Source organism: Corythoichthys intestinalis, chromosome 5, assembly GCF_030265065.1.
Source record: "Corythoichthys intestinalis isolate RoL2023-P3 chromosome 5, ASM3026506v1, whole genome shotgun sequence".
Lineage (NCBI taxonomy): Eukaryota > Metazoa > Chordata > Actinopteri > Syngnathiformes > Syngnathidae > Corythoichthys > Corythoichthys intestinalis.
The window spans coordinates 7309436-7324618 of record NC_080399.1 but is presented as its reverse complement, the minus strand read 5'-3'; positions in this window follow the sequence as shown (position 1 = coordinate 7324618).

Here is a 15183-nt window from a genome sequence, read left to right as displayed (position 1 = left end):
TTTCGCTTGTAATTAAGAAACAAAATATCACAAAAAATAAACTTGATTTTAATGTCATTTTGTTTTAACTCATTGGTGGCCATTGATGGCTCGATACGTCTAAAACATTTCGACTGAGAACATTATGAAATTTTGTATTTACACCCTTATTAACCTTTCTTGCAACTTTTTTGTTTATAATATTTTAACCTATTATCCATGCGATGTTATAACCCTATTACATGATTATCAAGAGTATACTTAATTTTTATAGAACTATTCGGCTACCATTGACAACGCTAGACATCCAATCTATTTTGACTGGGAGCATTATTATTTATTACAAACACACACACATATATATATATATATATATATATATAACGTTTACAAATATTACTCATGTGTTATCACGATCTTATAACATGATATCAAGACTACAATGCTTTATTCCTATAGAAAATGACTTTTTAAATCAATATATTATTTTTTTATTTGGTAAAATGTTTTCGCTTGTAATTAAGAAATTACTTTTCTGACTCATTTTGAACCAGCTTCCTTCTTTTTGTTTTGAAAAAAGACAGTAAATGCAACTGTCTTTTTGGCATGTTAAAATACCGTTTGATCCTGGCTGCTTGCTCCCAAGATGCCGCAAATTTCAAGTTTTTTATTTGTTTTTTTTTATTTATTTTGGTTTTTTTTTTTTATGTCAGGTGCGTGATTTGTTGGTCCAGCTTTTCAGTGCATCAACAAATCTCCGACTCTTGCAAATGACGTTAAATTTTTATAAACAACATGCAATTCTTGGGATTTGTTGTGTAAATGAATTTATTAATATTATTATTGTATTTTATACTGTAATGTCCGTAACTGTGTGTAATATTCTGATATAATGTTTTCCGAGGCACCCTGAAGTGCACGCAACGTTACTGTTGTTTTGGCCACATGAAGCGGGAGTGCGATAGAGAGGCACAGGCTCTATCTTTCGCTCTGCACAGCCTGCCGAGAGCTCCAAGCTGTGTTCGTACTGTTCGCTCCATGTGTTAATAAATAAACAAAGTTGTCAGCACGTCGTGTGTTCGATACCTTTGTCAACAAAAAAGCTCATAACAAGACACTATGCACGATCCATTTAAGAGACGCTGGGACTGGAGAGTTGTTTGTAGGAAGCGAGGGGGAGACGAGCGAGAAGCAAAACTTTTCGGTCGAATGTGACGGCAGTCCGCTATTATTTTGTTTATTGTTTTTTTTATTGTTCCCACAATAAAGTGGAGAAAGCCATCAACGACTCCTCTCCTTTTTTCCCACCAACGTTTTTATATTATCATTATTTTCTATGCACGAGAGGTGCCGGATCTGCCCAAATACGTCCCGGAACATAGTGAGACCAAAATCAAGAGGTGCCAGATCCTGTTCCGGCAAGATCCAGCTCAATGTAACCACTGTCTGTCCGTCCGTCCGTCCATCCGCCCGTCCCTCTATCTATCTATCTGTCTGTCTGTCTGTCTGTCTGTCTGTCTGTCTGTCTGTCTGTCTGTCTATCTATCTATATTACTACTCTCCAATTATGAAGATAATTTAAGTTTGTAAGCAAAGAGTGAAATGTTATTTTATTATGTAGCGTTGGACATTTCCTGTAAGACAGGGTCTTAAATGTCTCCAGGGTATCACCCAAAACAAATGACTCGGAAAAATCTGTTTGCAATATGTTATTCTTAGCAGCTCGGACTGCGGCTGAATTGCTTTCAAAGCAAACAGTTCATCATTTACCCAGAATATTCCCCAAAGAACAGATAAGGAAAGACGCTGCAGACGGAGTGTTTATCAATATTTTCCACATTTTCAGACTTCTAACATTCCATGTCAGTCTTTTGCTACCCTTCAAGACGAGTTGTCTCCCAAGTCATCACATTTATAGGACAGGAGATGGCACAACACCTTTCGACTGTTGCGGATGCGTTCTGACAGCGGAGGAAGAAATGCATAGACAGGAGAAAACAGAAAACACCTTTAACTCTTATAGACATGTATGCATTTAACTAATTCGCGCTTCTCTGTCAAAATGAATTGGACGTCTAGCGATGTTAATGGAAAATATTCAATTAAGAAAACATGCTGCATGTGTTTTTTTTCTTCAACTTGTTGTCCAAGGTGGGTAATAACGTGTTACATTTACTTGAGTAACGTTTTAAGAAAAATGTACTTCTAAGAGTAAATTTGAGATGTCGCAAGAATAATCACATGACTCCTTTATAACAATCAGACACAACCAGTGTTGGGCACGTTACTTTAAAAAAGTAATTAGTTATAGTTACTCACTACTCCTTCCAAAAAGTAACTGCGTTAGCAACTGAATTACTCTAGAATAAAACTAACTAGTTACCAGGGAAAGTAACTATTTCCGTTACTTTAAAAAGTTGTTGTATGTCAAAGAATTTGAAATGTTCTGAGCAGTATTCGAGTCAGTTGAATAGAGAAGAACAGACAGGTAGTTTATGGAACCTTGTAATATTTATTGCACCTCACCAGCAACAGATTTATCCTACACTTGAAGTGCAACAAAAATAAACTGATTTGAATTGCTTACCACAGATGTCGACAAAAGCTTTGCCCTGGGACATAAATTACACTTAACATGCACGTTCTTTCCTTTAATTTCGACCAACTTGAAATAGTGTTTATATCTCCACCTCGTAAAGGACAAATTTTCCCTCTGAATGCTCTACCATCATATCCCTCTGCATGTTTTGCGTGTGTGTGTTTGCCGCATGTTCCGGTTTGTATGTGAAAACACCGGCTCTGAAGTTTTTTTGTTTTTTTTTAATAAACTTTATTAACAACAAATACACATATACAAACACAGGGCGAGACAATTCACATATTAACAACCGGATCTGAAGTACGTGCGGTGCTCGAGCGTTTACGTCACAGAATGGGGGATCACGTGAGATTTTACAACAACGCAGCCATATTGGAAGCAGGTCTGGCTCGCGGGACATTGAACTTTAACTTGCCAGTTCGATAAAGAGACAAATTCGTTACTAAGGCGAAGAACAGATATGTGATCAAACTTAAGGATGTGAACAATGTTGACCCTTACGAGCAAGCCGAAGACAAATGGAGTAAAGATTAGAGGTGTGCAAAATTTCCGATTCTTAGATTATTCGCGATTCGGCCATGGAAGATTCGAGAACGATTCACAAACATCCAAATTCCGATTATTGAAATATGCCAAGTAAAGCGGAAGTACAACACACTCAGCACGCCGCGCGGTCTTTGGGGCGCAACGAGGAAGAACGCAGCGAGAGTAGTTAAACATCATGCTTCTCATTACCCGGCCCCTCGGGTAATGCCAATGCTCAACTCACGGCTCTAGCTCAACTCATGCCACGAGATAAAAAAAAACCAACAACATACCTGACTGCTGCCGAAAAGCTGCTACAAAGTACATCCACATAATGTTAATGTAGATATAATTTATATAGGACTAGATGCAATATAGATTAGGTAGCGTTAGCAGCACACCTACAAAAAGCTAGATGCGGGCGTTAGTAAACGGCCGCCATCTTAAAACAGTACACTTCCCTGCAAGGCTGTTGTAGCGAACCTTCCAAGCAAACTTAATTAACTTTTTATCTAAAATACTCCTAAATCGGTAAAATATTGACTTGAATCTATCTTTAAAATAGTTTTAAAACATTCACATGTCGAAAGTAAACAAAAGGGAAATTATGGAATAATGGGAGCAATTTTAACAACTTTAACGGTTGATTCACAACATTAAATTAATTGAATGTAGTTTAAGGCTGCTGATTCAGAATGGGGACTGGAGTTTTTTATTTACTGTTATTTTTGTACAATTTATTTACTGCTATATGTTAACTTCATACTAAAATAGTATTTTTGAACAATTTTGGAACTAATGTACAAAACATAATTTTTTTTTTTTTTTTTTTTTTTTAAAGGGGGGTGCATCGTTTTATAATCGAATCGGAGCCTCTGAATCGTAATCAAATCGTTAGGTGCCCAAAGATTCCCACCTCAAGTAAAGATGTCGACGGGCTTCCACAATTACGCGAAATGGACATTCTGCTGTATTTATTGTTTTGGTGTATCTAAACTCATCAGCGATTCCGAAATTACAAATCGCTACAAAGCTACGAACAGTTTGGCTGCGGATGGGTGCAAGACCTGCATATTATGACCGTATCAAACGGCAACTCCATCGTTCTTGCAAAGGTAGGCTATGTGTGTTTACTATTTTCATTGCCATGAACCTGAACACATCCCAAGTCTTGGATGACAAATAAACAGAGCAGAGTACTCGCTACGGCTGGTAGTTTCTTCAAATTGTTCAAAGTAAGTAACGCACTGCTTTTGACCGTCAGTAACAGTAACAGCGTTGTAACAGCGGAAAAAGTAATTAGTTAGATGACCCCGTTACTGAAAAAATAACGCCATTATGTAACGGCGTTATTTATAACGGAGTTATTCCCAACACTGGACACAACAATACACATAACAAGCTTGCAGTCAGAAGTCCTATGATCACGCCAGCGTGTTCAATCACGTGGCATCTTTAAAGCACCATGAAATAAATGTCTCAACATTACTCGAAGCGTAGATTTCAACCTCTCTCCTAGCTTATATTTGGCATTGATAAACCACGAGAAAATTGGGATGTGATCGTTTTAATTTCGTGGTAAGGAAATATTTTTCTCCATTAGAGGGCACTCACTCATGCTCTTTGGATGGGTGATGTTTCATAAATGTAGATTTTGTAGTTTAAATGTAATTATTTTTGTGTATTTCTGGCTTAATATAGTCATGTAATAGGTTATTCTATACAAAATAATAGCAGTTCACATACTGTAGAGCAGGGGTCCCCAACCTTTTTTGCACCCCGGACCGGTGTTATTTGGGTCTTTTTTTCACGGACCGGTGTTCTGACAAACTTTGCAACCCATCAACAATTTCAACGATGCGGTTCTGCACATGCGCGTAACGTTAAACATAGCCGCAAAATGCGCAAATGCAGCGATTCCAAAGTAAACACTACAAACTTTCTTGAAAGAAAGGAATATTAACTTACGTTTGATTATGGAAGGACTTGTGGAAAAGTTGTCCTCAGATACATCCTGCAATGTAAGCTGCACACAACAACTTCACACCGCTCTCACCATTAACGACTTCGCCTTGTCGTTAAACATTAATTAAGAAGCCCGCTTCACAAAGATACAATGTTGGAAATTATAGCAAGGTTTTCAATGCTGTTGTAGCGATGTCAGGATATTCCAGAATGACTTTAATCCAGAACCTCGGTAGAGTTGTTGTCTCAAATGTACGTTTAATAACCGTCAGTTGCGATCTCTACAAGTTGATCTTACTGTTGCACAGACATGCTCGAATCACTCGGTTTATTCACAAACGGGTCACGAATCCACTCCTTCGCAGTTTGTGGGTCTTCGAGGTTGTAGGCTCATCAGGTGCCCTTTTCGCCATAACAATATCTCCAAAGACGTCTGTTTTCCAGTCATCTTCGTTCGTGTGGGGGCTAATTATTTCCTGGAACAAATTTGCTGCCCCCGCGGCCTAGCAAGACGTTATTATCGAGGACAAGCGCACATAGCTATATTATATACACAAACAAAATGTACTGCTAGCAGTCCAATCAATGGATTTCTATGACGACATCCTAATCTATCCCGTAGTATTATATCTAGAGAAGATAGGGTTTTTGGTGCGTTAAGCAGGGGCACAGGGTTAATTCTGCCAGAATGCGGTCGTTATTAAATTATTATTTCTGTGCGGCCCGGTAGCAAATGCGCCACGGACCGGTACCGGTCCGCGGCCCGGCAGATGGGGACCCCTGCTGTATAGGACGTTGTGCTGAGAAAAAAAAAATATATATATATATATATTTTTTTTTTAGGGCTGTCAAAATTATCGCGTTAACGGGCGTTAATTAATTTTTTAAATGAATCACGTTAAAATATTTGACGCAATTAACGCACCCGCTGGCATATTGCCTCAAACATTACAATGAGGCCGTTTATGGACATTAAGAGTGAAGAGAATGCCACCGGCCGCTTGGGGGCAGCGCCGTTCCATACTCATGTCTTCTAAACGTGGGAGAATTAGTAGTTGTGAGACGTTTATGCTGTATTCACAATGCAATGCAAATTGCTATTTGTGCTCCACACATATTTCGGTAAGTTTTCTTTCTTTTAGTGGCAATTATGTGTCTCTTGTTTTATTTTGGGTAAGATATGTACAGATAGAGTGGGGAGAACAAGTATTTGATACACTGCCAATGGGTTTTGGCAGTGTATCAAATACTTGCTCTCCCCACTGTATATGCTATACAGTAAAGGCGAGTGGACACAGGCGCGCCGTTTATTGGCATAAGCTTCTCCTTCACAACAAACATAAGTATCCTTTAGTGAAAGCACAACAAAAATAATATTCCTATCTCTCAAAAATATATATATATTCTCAAAAAGAAAAGCACTTCAGTCTATAGCAATGAGGCCCTATTCTGACACACAGTTAAACAACAATGCTAAATAAACTGGCATTCCATATCAATTTAGCTATGCAAAATACACGTAAAACTTTTCACTCTATTTTTATTATTGTTAGTTTTATTCTTATTATTATTATATTAACTCTACTTTTGATTGAACATTTTACAAATTTTATTAAAACGAAAACATGAAGAGGGGTTATAATATAAAATTACTATAACTTGTAACTATAACATTTATCGTTTAAGAACTACAAGTCTTTCTATCCGTGGATCACTTTAACAAAGAATGTTAATAATGCCATTTGTGGATTTATTGTTACAATAAACAAATACAGTACTGATGTACAGTATGTTGTATGTATATATCCGTCATGTGTCTTATCTTTCCATTCCAACAATAATTTACATAAAAATATGGCATATTTTAGAGATGGTTTGAATTGCGATTAATTGCGATTAATTACGATTAATTAATTTTTAAGCAGTAATTAACTCGATTAAAAATTTTAATCGTTTGACAGCCCTAATATTTTTTTTTTTATCAAACATGTAAGCAGTTACTTATTACTTGAGTATACTTTTCACCGAATACGTTTTTACTTGTACTTGAGTAATTTTTTGGGATGAGTACTTTTACTTAAGTAAGATTATTTCTGAAGAAACGCTACTCATACTTGAGTGAAATTTTTGGCTACTCTGTTCACCTCTGTACAATATATACTACTTAGAGTTAGGCTAGGACTTCAACAGGGTAAAAGTATCAGAATGCATTATGTATGTATTACTCTAGCAGTACCAGTAATGATGCTGATTTTGTCTTTGCTAAAGCTTTCCAAACAGTCATATAATATGGAACTCTTTCACTTCTATCGACAGTGATTGACATGAAATCCATTTGAACTGAGATGACTGGCCCTTAATGATCAAGTTTCAGTGCAATTGGCAGAGATTTACTTCCAACCCATTATGCCTGGTAGAGCTGGCAGCGACTGACTGTAAGTTAGCATTAAGCTAGTGCATGTTCGAAAAACAAATGTATTTTGGTATTTTAATGCAAAGTATGCACACTTTTCTTTATTAGGTGTGTTTAGTGTTACAGTTTACCTCATCTGGATTGTAAAAAAACAAAACAAAACAAAAAACTTAATAGCACAGTATAATAATAACAACAGTTCATATTGATGACAATGTGCTAAGGGAAAAATGTTTAAAAAAAAATATCAGACATTGTAAGCAGTTACTAATAATGTTACTCATTACTTGAGTACATTTTTTTGGATGACTACTTGTACGTAATTTTAAAGTAATGCTACTCTTACTTGAGTAAAATGTTTGGCTTCTCTACCCACCTCTACTCAAGCGCTAAGCGTTAACTAACCTGCAACTTGTCTTGTGGGGAATGCGGAGCAGGGGACCACTGCGGTACACATCACAGCAGAGGAAGAGCTTGGGTAAAGAGGCGGAGGTATGTACCACCTAGAGTTCCAGCAGGAGAGATTCCACGATTTCTCAAACATAGTTGAATGGTTTGGAAAACCACTCTGACATGTGTTTTTAATTAATGAATGCCATATACTGTAGCATGATTAACTCATTTGCTCCCAAAATGTATAAATATGTTCTATTTTTAATCGTTTCAGTGTCCCAAAGATGTGTCTCAGTGTCCCAAAGTCTTTTATGTTTTATTTCATAAGAAACATCTCTGGGTTCTGATTCAACTGAGCTCCAAAGCACAAAGCTGAAAATCAATTTTAAAGCAATAAAATTGGCCACTGGAGGGCAGTAGCGCATTTGGTGAGACCCGCAACCCGATTCAACGGCAACGAATGGCCGGGCAGCACGGCTGTGTTAAAGTCAAAGTTACGTTTGAAATGGATGCTTTCACAAAAAGCTCAATTTCTCTGTTTTTTTATCAGAAATTCGAAAATTGCTCAAAGTAAGGTATTTTCTAATACTGATTTCTAAAGAATGGAAAAATATATGAACTAACTTTTTTTTCCTGCTGAAAGAAGAGAGACAGCTCTTTTGACTGAGCCATGATGCACATCAGACAATGCTTCTCATCAAGACATTTCTTACCAGGTGTGTTTTATCGTGGCCAGGGCAGCTTTAAATGGGTGATTGGGCACACACCTGACTTAAAATGTTTGGTAAAAATTGGTTTTAATTGCTCTTTAAGTCTCCTTAGGCAGAGGCTTCACTCACTTGTTTTCCCCCTCCTGTCATTGTTTGCATACTGTCCTCATTAAAATATGAAAACCTATAAATGCTTGGGTAGTTTTAGTTAACCCTTTAACACCGAACGTGTCGGCAGCGACGCGTTTACGCATATCATCTTTGAAGCTTCGTCACGCTGTAATTACATCACCCACGTGCTGCTGGTTGGTTTCGTTTGAAAGTGCAGAAGTTGATGTCCACACCAGTTTTTATTTGAAGTCAATCGGCCAAGAAAAACGGGAGATAATGTCATTTGAATTTTATAGTTTTATTGCACTCATAAATATGCATTAAAACGCTGCATGGACCATGTATCCATCTCCATATTTCCATCATTTCTTGTCCTTTTTCAAAAGCGAAAGTAGCACAAAAGAGTACTTATCCCAAGAGTCGTTGTGATGTCAGGAAGGACGAACCATATGTGATCATTTTTAATAAATTTCCGAGCGAGGCGCCAACTATTGAAAGGGAGGCATGCGAAGCAAGCAGCGGCCGGTGTCGTGCCGAAAAATGCACAACCCCGGTTGGTTTGAGCGAGCGACTTTGAAACGTGCAGAATGAATCTAAAACTGAATTTAGCACAAGCTAATGCATTATTTCATTAACTCAAGGAAGAAGATGAGTCGTATTTGTCGTTGTTTTCCTCTGATGAATCGGCGTCTCGGCGAGTAGAAGTGACAGTAGAGCGCAAACTGCGAAAGAGTAGGCTGTGTGACGTTGTGTGTGACGCAGCTCCGTGACCTGTTCAAGAAGACGCTCTATTGAGTGCGCAAAAAAAAAAAAAAAAAAAAAAAAAAAACTTTATTGGGTCACATGCCTGAAAAATTTTAATTGAACTACTTGTCAATATTTTTTAAAATACTTTTTTTCAATGTTATATATATTTTTTCTTCACTATAATCTTTTCAATTTTTATGTAGATGTGTGTGCGAGAAGCTTGATTGCATGTACGTATATACTTTTGATAAGGTGATGGGTACAACACCTAACTTCACAAAGAGATATCTTCCTAACCCTTTTTGTGTTAGATGATATATATAAATTTTTTTCTCACTATTTTGCACACTATATAGACTTTTGACCATAGTATGTGTAAAGGCCAAAAACGCCTATGACCATACCTGCTGTTTGTGTTGAATTGTCAAACATAAAACTATTCAATCTTATTTTTTTCTATTGAATGTTTATCCTAACAAGTTGACTAAATATTATCAAGCTTCAAAACGGTTGGTCAAGCATGTTTGGTTGTCAATGGGACGTCAACATTACAAATTTTGAAAAAAGATTTTGGGATTTTTTTTGGCTTTTTGTGTCCAAAATGTGGATTATAATTGGTCAGTGAAGAAAACAACAGTTTAGACATGAATTTCAAGGTGTCCTGAAAAAAGTGACCCAATTTGGCCATTGTAAACAATTTTTTCTTTGAAATATAAAGGCAACATCAAATGCATGCAAATTCGGCCAAAATAGGCTTAGGTGTTAAAGGGTTAAAGCATACACTGTTTTTTCATCTGTGAGATTTTGACAAAGATCAGATCATATTTGATGGTGATTTTATGCAGAAATGTGAGAAATTCCAAAAGGTTCAGATACTTTTTCATACCACTGTATGTCCCTCTTAGCCAATTGGATGCCAGGAAGATACTAGGCAATAGCCATTGGCAGAGCAGCTCTAATTATGTTAAGCTCAGTAAACTCTGGGAGCTGCGAGTAACAGCCGTACTGTATTTTTTCCTCTCGTATCCTAAAATTTCGTTCCTAACAAGAGGCAATATTTTTCCATTGCTTCGTGTCGTAACCTGAAGATTTTGTGTGTAAACATGTTCGTAAGTAGAGGTGCCACTGTAATTTAGTATCATAAAGCTGTCACGGACCCGAATTCCAAAAGGTTCAGATACTTTTTCATACTACTGTATGACACTGAAAGAGCGTAAGTAACGTAAGAGTTAACACCCAGAGAAACAAACTGAAGTTAAAGATCTTATTCTGTTCTCTGCTTAAGCACCAGATTTCCAATGTTACTGGACTCCGATGACAGGCAATGTCATCCTCTTTCAATCCATCGCCGTCTGGGCGTTTGTCAGACAGCTGGGCCACGATGCCAGTAAAATGGGATCAATAGCATCGGGGAAAAAGGGAGCAGACAATCTTTTACCCCCTTGAACTTCTGTACCCGTGATTGATTTGTCCCCCGCCGCCACATAGGAGACATTAGAGACAAGAAACATGTGCGTCCGCATATGTGCGCGTGTGTGCGTACACCTGTGTACGTGTGTTGAAAGCATGTTTTCGTAAAAGCGCCACAAATGCGTGTGCGTGCCAGTGATTGACGATGTAAAGTGCACACACATCATCAGCGAGGCATTTGCGAGGTGTGCGAGTCAGGGGCTGTCATCCCCCCCTCCCTCTCCCCAAGCAGAGGCCTCCCTCGGCGCTTGATTTATAGCAAATCATTAAAATCTGCTTATTATTGCTGCAGCCTGCTCCCCCTCTCGGTGTCCCCGGCCCCACCGAAAGCTTTGTGTGACCAACGACACACACGGAGCGACGGTCAGCAGGCTCTGGCACGTTCAATCCATTCTTGCCGCATGTTGGAATATCAACAGCCAGATGTCTTATTTCATAAACATCGCCAATGAGGGAAGCTGGCTGCGTTCCGGCGTAACAGCTGGAGTGTAGCGCCGTGTCTGTCCTTAAAAAGTGGCATTGAAGGGCTCGGGAAAGTTTATGACACGTACACACACCTGCACGCTGCTATTGTCTGGCGTCTTTGCAAGTGTAAATGTGATGTGACTCGAACGATGACAGGTGTGTTTGTCAAGGATGTGGCTGTCACTTCAAATCAGTGGTTTGTTGCTTTCCACCTGATGTGTGCGCATGTTGAAAAACTAAGTGTTATTCAGGCGTCTCTTCTGATGGCCAATCATAGGAGAATATTCCAAAGCAGATCATTAGATAGAAAAGTGCGCTCAGGTTCCAGTGACTCATACTGTGAAGAGGAGAATCATTATCTAGGCGTGTGTCCATCTCAAGTCCATTAGCGGCAAACAAAAGTGAGAATCAGCATTTGACGTACTGTTCGAGCGGCGCGTGAAATGATGCTGATTATTCCCGCAGAAGAAGCGGAGTGAGAATCACAGCTTGTCTATTGTCGCCTCGGTTTGTCAAGCGCTTTTCAATTACACCCTTTAACTTGAGGCACTCTCGCATCCCCATGAAGTGATTTTAATGGAGTTTTGCTGCAATTGTTTGTTATGCCAGACAGGTCTTTTCAGGAGAATGTGAGGAAAGGAAATGAGAAGAATTTAGAGAGATAACACGATACGAGCGGGTGAGCAGATTTTTAGATTTGAGGTGAATAGCCATTTGTCGGGTTTATGTACTGCGAATTCTTTTGAGGGTCATGGGTGGGCTGCGTAACACTCCGGACTGATAGCCAGCCGATCACAGTAACCACACAAGTATATTCATAAAGGTAGTCCCCAGGTTACGAACGAGTTCCTTTTCTACGCTGGCGACGTAACCCTAATTTCCGCCTCTAAAATACCCATAAATCTCCAAATAACTATCCAAAAAATCCAAAAGTGTTGTATTTTGTTTAATGATGAAGGATACACTGCCCTCTGGTGGAAGCGTTGGGCCTGGCTGGACTGTCCCCATATGACTTAGGAGCAGACACTCGTCTGACATTGATTAAGGACAGCTGCACAATGGTTTGGCCCACACGGGGCTGTAAGTTGTTTCAGCTAATATTCAGGAACTTGACACAATAATGGAAACATAATGGAGGGGGGGTGATGGCGTTGCAAATGTGATGATGATTGGCTATCATTAGGATTAGCATAGCATTCACGTTCTCATTAGCAACTTTTTTTACATACAGTTCGTGGCGTCCAGGTGGGTACATTTATTACAAAATAATATATTGTTTTCCTACTGCTGTATTTTAAGCCAAAAGAACTGTTGTGTTTGATGGCTGTTGATGACCTGTTTACTGACGTTGCGCAACCGCTTTTGTTTCAACCTAGCCATTTAAAGAAGGTAAGTAATCTTATATTTATTATTCGAAATGAGTGTCATTTTTAGCTTAGAATCATTAATTGATGTCTAATATTTAGTTTAAAAAAAAAAACGACTTTAAAAAATTATTCACTCGCATATTTTTAACTTATAAACAAATTACGTCACAATGAAAAAAATGGCGTCTGCAAAAAAGTCACTGATATCTACCTCATAACTATCACTTAATTGTATTTTTTTTCGTTACCGTCGCATTTTTCCCGATATATTTTAGATGATAAATAATTGAGCCATACAAAGACTCATTGGGGGAAAAAAGTTTAAACGGGTAAATATTAGGGCTGCAGCTATCGAATATTTTAGTAATCGAGTAATCGACTGAAAATTCTATCGATTAATCGAGTAATCGGATAAAACAAATATATTTGTAGGTGAAGAGTAATTATAAATATGCATGAGAAAACAAGACATTTCATCTAATCTTGAACCATTTTCAGTCAATCAATGTCTTTATTTTCGATGTATATTGTTGAAAACAGCCAACAATTGCATCTCAGATGTAACTAGAATTTAAAAAAAAAAAGACTAATTCACTGCTTTCACTCAAAAAACTTTTAGATCTTATTATAAAAAAATATATATATATATATATATATATATATATATATATATATATATATTACCTAAAAATGCCGTTATGCTTGATAACACACATCACTTAAAAGTTAGGATTTTTTTCCCACGTGTTTCAATTGAATTTCTCTTTGTGTAAAGCCATTTTTAAGTTCGAGTTAAGTTTTAAGTTAGTCTAAACTGTAAGTCCTGATAGGATCTTGAGTTTTTGCAGTGTTCAAAATAAATGTATGATCCAGGCGGTAGTGGAGCAAATTAGGGACTAGTGCTACTTGGTGTTTTATCCAGCAAAGACTACTGAGCTCAAATTGATAGTTAGCATGATTAAGTTTTTATTTTACACCCTCATCACTCCACAATGCTATGTTATGTTAAAGCCTGTATGTAAGACACATTAGCCACGCATCGACAGTGGTCATAATTAATTGAAACCTAGCCCTCCGCAGGGCTAACGTTACGTAAGCTAGTAGCGACAGTAACGTTAATCTTATTTATTAGCGCTTAGCGCTCTTTATTAGCACTTAGCGCTCTACTGCTTTAAGATGGTGGCTGTTTACTAATGCTGCCCAGACGCGGCCGAGTCTGTCATTTCGCATCTACTTCAACATACATGTGATCTCTATGAGACGCATCAGACGCTACCTGTACCAACGTAGCATCGTGCGGGCTAGTATTTAGCAACGTCGGCGTCGTTTGTGGCGGCTGTCGGCTGCAGGAAGTTTTTTTTTCTCCCTTCTTCCTCTCCGCACGTGACAGCGCGTTGTCCCGCATTAAAAGTAGTCTGAGCAAAACGTGATGCTTAGAGCTGTCAAAATAAACGATTACTTGAGGTGAATAAAATTACTCGGATCAGTTTTTAAACTCGAGTTACTCGAGTTGCTCGAGTACTCGTTTCAGCTCTAGTAAATATATGAATATGAAAATCTCGACCACTCCTTGATGTCTGCGATTTCTGCATCGCGACCCTTGTTATATGACCATGTTTCAACCACAAAATTCCCAAAAAGTCCAACTGTGGCCATTCACAGCTGTGTCTTGACACAGTTTTTGGATCGAAAAGAGGTAAGTACGCGATCTCGTCAAAATCATGGTGTCTGTAATTCTGCTCTCGCGTGCGCTCACCTCCAGATAGGGTTTTGCTGTTTATTTATTTATTTTTTTTAATGCCCTCCTGTTCAAAACTTATCTTCCCCCAGAAAATTGAGATTTTAAGCTTTCCACTGATGTATCACACATGCATAATGGACAATTTTGAAAGTTGGCCAAATTAGGGGTCTCAGAGCGGAACTTCAAGTCACCTGAGTGTTTTCCGCCATAAATATATTATTACAAAAAAAAAAAAAAAAAAATCGTCTCGCCCACCCGGGCGGTATGGTCTCTCCTGTCAAGCTTGGGTCCTCTACCAGAGGCCTGGGAGCTTGAGGGTTCTGCGCAGGATCTTCGCTGTCCCTAGGATTGCGCTCTTCTGAACGGAGATGTTGGTCGTTGTTCCTGGTATCTGTTGGAGCCATGCACCCAGCTTGGGGGTTACTGCCCTTCGTGTCCCGATCACTACTGGCACCACTGTTGCCTTCACTCCCCACATTTCTCCAACTCTTCCTTCAACCCTTGATATTTCTCTAGCTTTTCGTGTTCTTTTTTACCTGATATTGCTATCGCTCGGGATTGCTACATCTATCACTACTGCTGTCTTCTGATGTTTATCCACCACCATTATGTCAGGCTGGTTGGCCATCACCAGTTTGTCTGTCTGGATGTGGAAGTCCCACAGGATCTTGGCTCGGTTGTTCTCGACCACCTTTGGA